This window comes from Humulus lupulus, chromosome 3 (genome assembly GCF_963169125.1).
Source record: "Humulus lupulus chromosome 3, drHumLupu1.1, whole genome shotgun sequence".
NCBI classification, from domain to species: domain Eukaryota; kingdom Viridiplantae; phylum Streptophyta; class Magnoliopsida; order Rosales; family Cannabaceae; genus Humulus; species Humulus lupulus.
Window position 1 is genome coordinate 106,809,780 of NC_084795.1, and position 6,679 is coordinate 106,816,458.

Below are 6,679 nucleotides of genomic sequence, written 5' to 3' on the forward strand. Positions count from 1 at the left end.
CCTGATACCTAAAATACCCTTGACTTATCCAAAGTCAACTGTTAAGCCCTGTTGTGACTTTTCCCTGCTATCTAGCCCTAGGATCGCCTCGAGTCGTGTTCTGCAGATTTACCCACATAATAATGTGGTTCTCACAGGTATAACATTTAATCACATTTATATTCATATAATCATACAAGCATGCTTATCATATAATCATGCATTAAATCAATAAATTCACACATAAGCCAATTATGCCCTCCCGGCACACTAATCAAGGCCCTTAAGCCATATTAGTGATTTTGGGTCGTTACAATTATCATTTGTTGTTGTGTTGTGCCTTATGTTCTTTATTTCTAGGTCTTTCTTCTACGTATCCATCTAATGATCGATCTGTTGTACCAAATTAATTATGAAGTTTCTTGATGATCACTGTCTATGCTATATATATATTGATATTGTAGAAATTGTTTTTATAAAAACATAGCTTTTTTATAGTTCTAACTAAGTATTTATATTGCTGATTTCCTCTGAGATTTTGTCTTATTACTTTTATAAGTTTCCATAGTATTTTTTTGACCAAATGTTTTTGCAGATTTGTTACAACACAATGTAGGAATACACTGAAGATGACCAAAAATTTGACATTACGATCCTTGTTTCTTATTACTGTTTAGTTAGTGAGAATGTGAGTGTAATTATCATTCTCCTTTCTTTCCTACATTAACCTATCCTCATAAATTTATATTAATTGTATTAGTAAATTAATCTTGATACAGTTGTTGCTCCTGCTTATGGTTGCAAGTGCCATATGTGAGGTCATTCCATATGATGTTGCTGTTATTGAGAAAGCTAATATCCAGATAAGAACTGCTCTTGTTAACAGATGAAAATATTGATTTTTTCACCAATCTTTTTTATCTTTTAATTATTGCCTTTGATCTTTGTTTTGGTACCCTTCTTTTAAAATGTTTTTCATGTCAATCACCTTATTATATTCTTAAGCTATTCTTAATCAATGGCAGTCCCCTATTTTTTAGCTCACGGTGTTTAAATGATGAGTATTTCTATCTGTTATGGTGTATTCAGTATTTTCATATGTTTTCTGTTAATTTTGTTTGCTTGTAGGGTATGCTTTTGTTTACAGCTTGTGCTGCAGCTGCATTTTGACCTTTGTTTCATGCTACTATTACTGGTATCTTTTATGCTCTGCAACTAGTTTTGTTTTCTATTTTGTATTCTTCTACATTATTAGTATTTTTGTTTTTTTATATACTCAATTGACTATAGAATAATTAAAATGGATTCTGTTTTATTCTTTCAAAATATTACTTTGTGTAAATAGAATTATGGATCACATGTGTTGATCACATGTGTTGAAAAATGGCACTACTAAATTTCTTTTTTATTTAAGTCTTTTAACTCTAAAGCTAAAATGGTATCTATAAAGGGGATACCTTCCAAAGACTAGGAGCCTAAGACAATTGGCATCTAATTATATATCTGAATGATTTGTCTATGCTTTGTGCATTTGCATTGGTATTATTCTATTATGCAATGTTCTATCTGATATTTGAATTTGATGAATATGGCTTTGTTTTTCCATAAAATAAAGTTAGTATTTGATTCCTTAATGCGCAACAAATAAATCATGGTGATTAAGTTGTGAAATCCTCCCCCCTTAAATATACCTAATCTATAAGTTTTTTTCATATGATATTTTAAATATAGTATTTTCTTTCTTATTAAGTAGAAGCGAGCGACTAAAACTTCCATTATTGATTAAGGATAAATTCTGTTTAAGCCATGTTAATCACAATAGTGAAATAAATGAAATGAGAATTTAAAATTTTCATGTTTCTTAAATTTGTTATTCTATTTTATTACATCTCTTTTTGCCTGAAATACTCAATTAATCATTGCCTTTTGGCCCAACTATTTATCTCAAATTGCTCAACATGGTATGTATTTAACTTAGTTTTTTTTCAAGTTGGTCAAATTGTTTGATATAGGATAGGAGAGCAAGAACAAAATTTAGACAGTAGCAAATGATAAAGTTTGACATTGTTCAGAGAATGAAAAAGAGATATCTGAAATTTTGAGAAGTAATTGTTATATATATACATTCACATTCCTTTTGAGTATCTTGTTGACTTTGTTGCTTACTACATATTTACTATTTTTTTTATTCTCTCCTAACTATTTTTGGGCATCAATTAGTTTCCCTAAATTTTTTTAAACCTTGGAACTTCTATTTAGTTTTTTGTGTTGTGGGATTTGGTTTCTTGTGTTTCATGTGTAAGTGTCAATACATATAAATATATATGTCATGTAGGAGAAGACAGAAAAGGAAATTTGTTGATGCGGTTCTTCGCCAACAGGTAATTAAGAAAATAAGAGGAAGGGATTAGTGCTTAACAATGAACTGAAATAGATAAATGATCTTTAAATGGACTGGTGACACAATTACGTTTTTTAGGTTGTTCAAAGGTTAAAATCCTTCTACTCCACCAGCTAATACTATTGCTATATGCCTGGTATTCTTTTACAAGGTCTTTCCTTACACAATAGAATCCAACCCTTTGCAACTCCCAGGGTCTCCATATTTATAGGAGAAGGCACCTGGGAGTTGGTAAGGGGGGTCATCTCATGACCTTCTTACCTATCATGTCACTTCTGTGACATTCATGATTAATTCCTAAAACCTGACACATGAAGTGTGGTCTAATCAATAGGTAAGGGGGATAATGGGCCGCACGGCCCAACCTAATCGTGGGTGCCTGAATACGCACGTTCATGCTGCATGTCCGAAAAGTCAGGGATATATCAGACACGTGATGTCTGATATATGCACGTTTACCTTGCGTGGTTGACTTTATAAAAGTTCATAGCCTCCACCTCCAGCTCGTACCACGAGCTGGATGCCTCCTCGACCTGTTGCCTTCACAGTCCTGACTCGGTCCTTAAGTAATCTTGGCGAACCTTTGGATACCCCAAGCTAACAAGGTAGGACCTGACGAAAACAGCTCCGGTCATGGGGGATCCACGTGGCTCATATAATTAGGTCGTATCTCAGCTCGCTAATAGCCCGTTGGAAAATTAGGGCGTAGATTTGCCCCCCAAGCCCCTTCTCGTGGTACACGACGTCGTGTAGGGCCACAGTAGGGGCTTTTAGGCTTCCCCATGAACTCTTCATATTCCACATTTTACGCTGGCGCCGAATACGTGGAACATCGTGGTTGGTGATGGTACGTCTTCCGAGAACCGCATTAAATGGGCTAGCCTATATTCAGCCGTCGTTTCGCCTTTCGAGTGGAGAGCCTTGGATCCCACATCAGGGTAATCTGACGGCCCTCCTCACGTGGCCTTTCACGTATATAAAAGGGGTGGCCACCTTACTCATGGGCCACCCGTTTATTTGAAAAATTTCTGAACTTTCCATTTTCTTCTCTCTTCTCATCCTCAAAAGAAAAACCCTCTTCTTTCCGGCCACTGTTCCCAGCGCTCCAGAAGTTCAGGTGCAAGGGCTCCCTTGAAGCTTTGGAATCAACTACTCCGACGAAGTCCCAACCCAGACGACCCCTTCATCCTTTTCTCAACCAGAATACTCCGTAAGTCTCCTGACTGTGCATGTTTTGAATTTCTTTTTCACTGTAGCCTAGGTAAATAATTCCTGTAGCTGCATGCAAGGTTTTGTTGGATTTTTGTGGGTATGAAGGGAGAAAGCTTTTAGGTTAGGGTATCGCTTGTATTAGAAAACCATTTAGGAGCATGGTTTATAGGGTGCACTTTCTGGGGAAATTTTATGGGTAGGATTTTTGGTATGCTTGTTTAAAATATCCAGTACTTTGGGTACAAAATCGGGTAGCTTAGGGGACACGCCTCACAGGCGGTTTTGCACCTCTTGCCTACTGAAACTTTCCTTCTAAGGAAAATTTCTATCCTGACCCTCCTGACACACGAATTCCGAGTAATCAGGGATCTATTGGGAGCACAAGCGCGTGTTCATAGAACCGCGCGGTCTCACTCTCCACGGGTTGAGATTACCTCAACTCGTGCAAAGGAAACACCCCTTTTGATTCTCCCTTATGCTTAGGTCGCCTTTTCTGAAATTTCTTCTTTTGTTCGCTAGGCGACCAGATGGGACCCAAGAAGAACGCTCCTAAGAGGAACGTAGGCAGCTCGTCCCCCCAACAATCCAAAGGAAAAGAGGTGATGACATACTCCCCAATCCCTGTCTTCGGGCCGGCCATGGAGCAGGAGCTCGAGGTGGCGCCCGATGCTTTCTTCGAGGCCGAGAGGATCGTCTTGAAGATCACTGACCAAGGGAAAGTGAATAAAATATTCCTTTCCCACAACATCGAACTGGGGAGGGGCACCCTAATCGCCTGACCTCCCGCAGAAGGTGAGCGGAGCTGCGCGCCGCTCGACAAGGAGTTCGCGGCATGGAGTGATGAGCACTTCAAGGCTGGAGCTTTCCTCCCATTGGATCAATACTTCACCGACTTCCTCAACTACGTGAGGTTGGCTCCTTTCCAGCTCCCCCCCAACTCCTATCGTTTGTTGGCCGGGTTGAGATATCTGTTCTTGAAACAGGAGTGGGAGGTCCCCACTCCGGCAGATATCCTATATTTTTTCTGCCTCAAGGCCAGCCCGGAGCAGCGAGGGCGAGGCAACGGGTTCTATTACTTGACCCGGTTTCCAAATACGGATGCGGTCATCGAGCTGCCCAGCCACCCCAACGACTTCAAAGACCAGTTCTTTATGTCCAACGAGTTTCGTAACTGCGACCTGCACTACTTCAACCGTCCTCGTAAGTATATTTCATCCTTAGCTCGTAAGTTAAGTATCGGTTAGCTCCCCCTGCATCCATTTCTGACTTATAATAATTTGGCAGCCATTTTCGCGAGGACAGACAAGTCCGTGATCCTCGGGAGTCAGTACGAGACACTAGCGGGCTTGCCCCCAGTGAAAAGGACTATCGCCAGCTCGTGACAGACGATACGATGCTGGCATGCAAGCTTATCTCTCCAGGCCAGACTTTGAACCTAAGGAGACCCCGGGTGCCTCCCCCAGCTCGCGAGATGAGGCCTATCCCCGAGGAGGAGGCCGCGGGGGATGAGGACGAGGTGCCCCTCGTGAGGAGGAAGCGGGCGCTGGAGGAAGCCCAAAGAACGGATGAGGAGAGGATCCGGTCCGGAGCAGCTGCAGGTCCCTCCGGCCAAGGTAACCCATATCTATTCAGGGGCTTAGATAGGGCCACCACAGACCCCCAGCTAACTAGGTTCAATCCCAAACAACTCATCCAACGCCATCGAAGTGACCCAGACCTTGATATAACCCTGCTCCATTGTGTCGACCGACTCGTGCTGGATTACAAAAATAGCCGCCCTAGGGGTACCATAGTCGTAGACAACACCCTAGCCTTTAGGTCGGCCTTATTTGAGGAGTATGGGACCAACCTTCGGTCATGGCCCTCGCTCTGGGAGGGTACCGTAGCTCCGAGTCTTAGGCAATACGTAGAAGAGTCTAGTCCTGAGCCAGTCTCAGACCCAGAACCCACGCCAGCTCGAGAAGTAATTGTCTTAGATTCCCCCGCAGAAGCTCCGGGGCCGATGGTCGTGACCATAGATTCCTCTTCTAGGTCGGGGGGTAGGATTCCTTTTAGTACATATACTTTAGTTTCGCTTTTTTCCCCTTATTTTTGTTTTTGCATGAACGCTTACTTGTATATTAATGTTGTCTTTGTTTTGCCAGAGGAAATTTCTCAGCCCGGGAGCAGAGATCTGCGAGCTATGTTCGCCGGAGGGAACTCCTCAGTTGGGGCCTCTGGCCCCAAAATGAAGAAGCTCCGGGTGGTGAAGAAAGCCACTGGGGCCCTAATCAAGTCCCCTGCAAAGGGGAAAGACCAGACCCCGGCTGCCCCGGCCAAGGAAACTGCACCTCCTGCTGCAATGGAGAACATGCCTCCGCCCCCTCCGCAAGCTCCGGCCTTTGTTCGGGACACAAGGGCGGAGCTCGGGGCCTCGGCAAACGCGGCCCCCGAGGTACGCATCCCAGTGGACCCCCAGGCCCTGGAGAAGATTTCAGACGTCTTTTGAGGGACGGTGTATGAGACGGCGAACTACGCCGTTGACCACTTCTACCGCACCACTGAGAGAGACCTGCGGGCCATTGAAAGAAGGAGCCCGGAGAGTGTAATGGATTCTTCATTGGGAATGGCCCTAACGGTAAGCTGACTTTACCCTTTTATGATCCTTGATTATCATGCCTTGCCCTGTTTCTCCTCCTCTTTTTTTTTTCTAAGGCAGTTTCCTCTCTGTTTTTATAGAGTGTCTTGGCCCTTCACCGGAGCATATCCAGGTCCAGGGCCTAGCTCGAGGAGATGAGGGGCGAACACCAGAAGGTTTTGGCCACCCATCAAACTTCCTTGGGCGCCCTGCAAACGGCCCAACAGAAGGAAAAAGAAGCCAAGGATGCTTTGGCGGCCGCACAGGCCGAGCTGGAAGAAGCTCGTCCTAAGCTTCAAGAGGTCGAAGCCACCAAAGCCGCCCTTGCTGCCGCGCTGGTCGAGCTAGACTCTTCGAAGACTGGTGCCGAGGAGGCTATGGCTGCCTTGGAAATGGAGAAGGCAGCTTCCAGCTCCGCCATGGAGGACATGCTCTACCACTGCTAGGTCTATAACCCGGACGGCGACTTC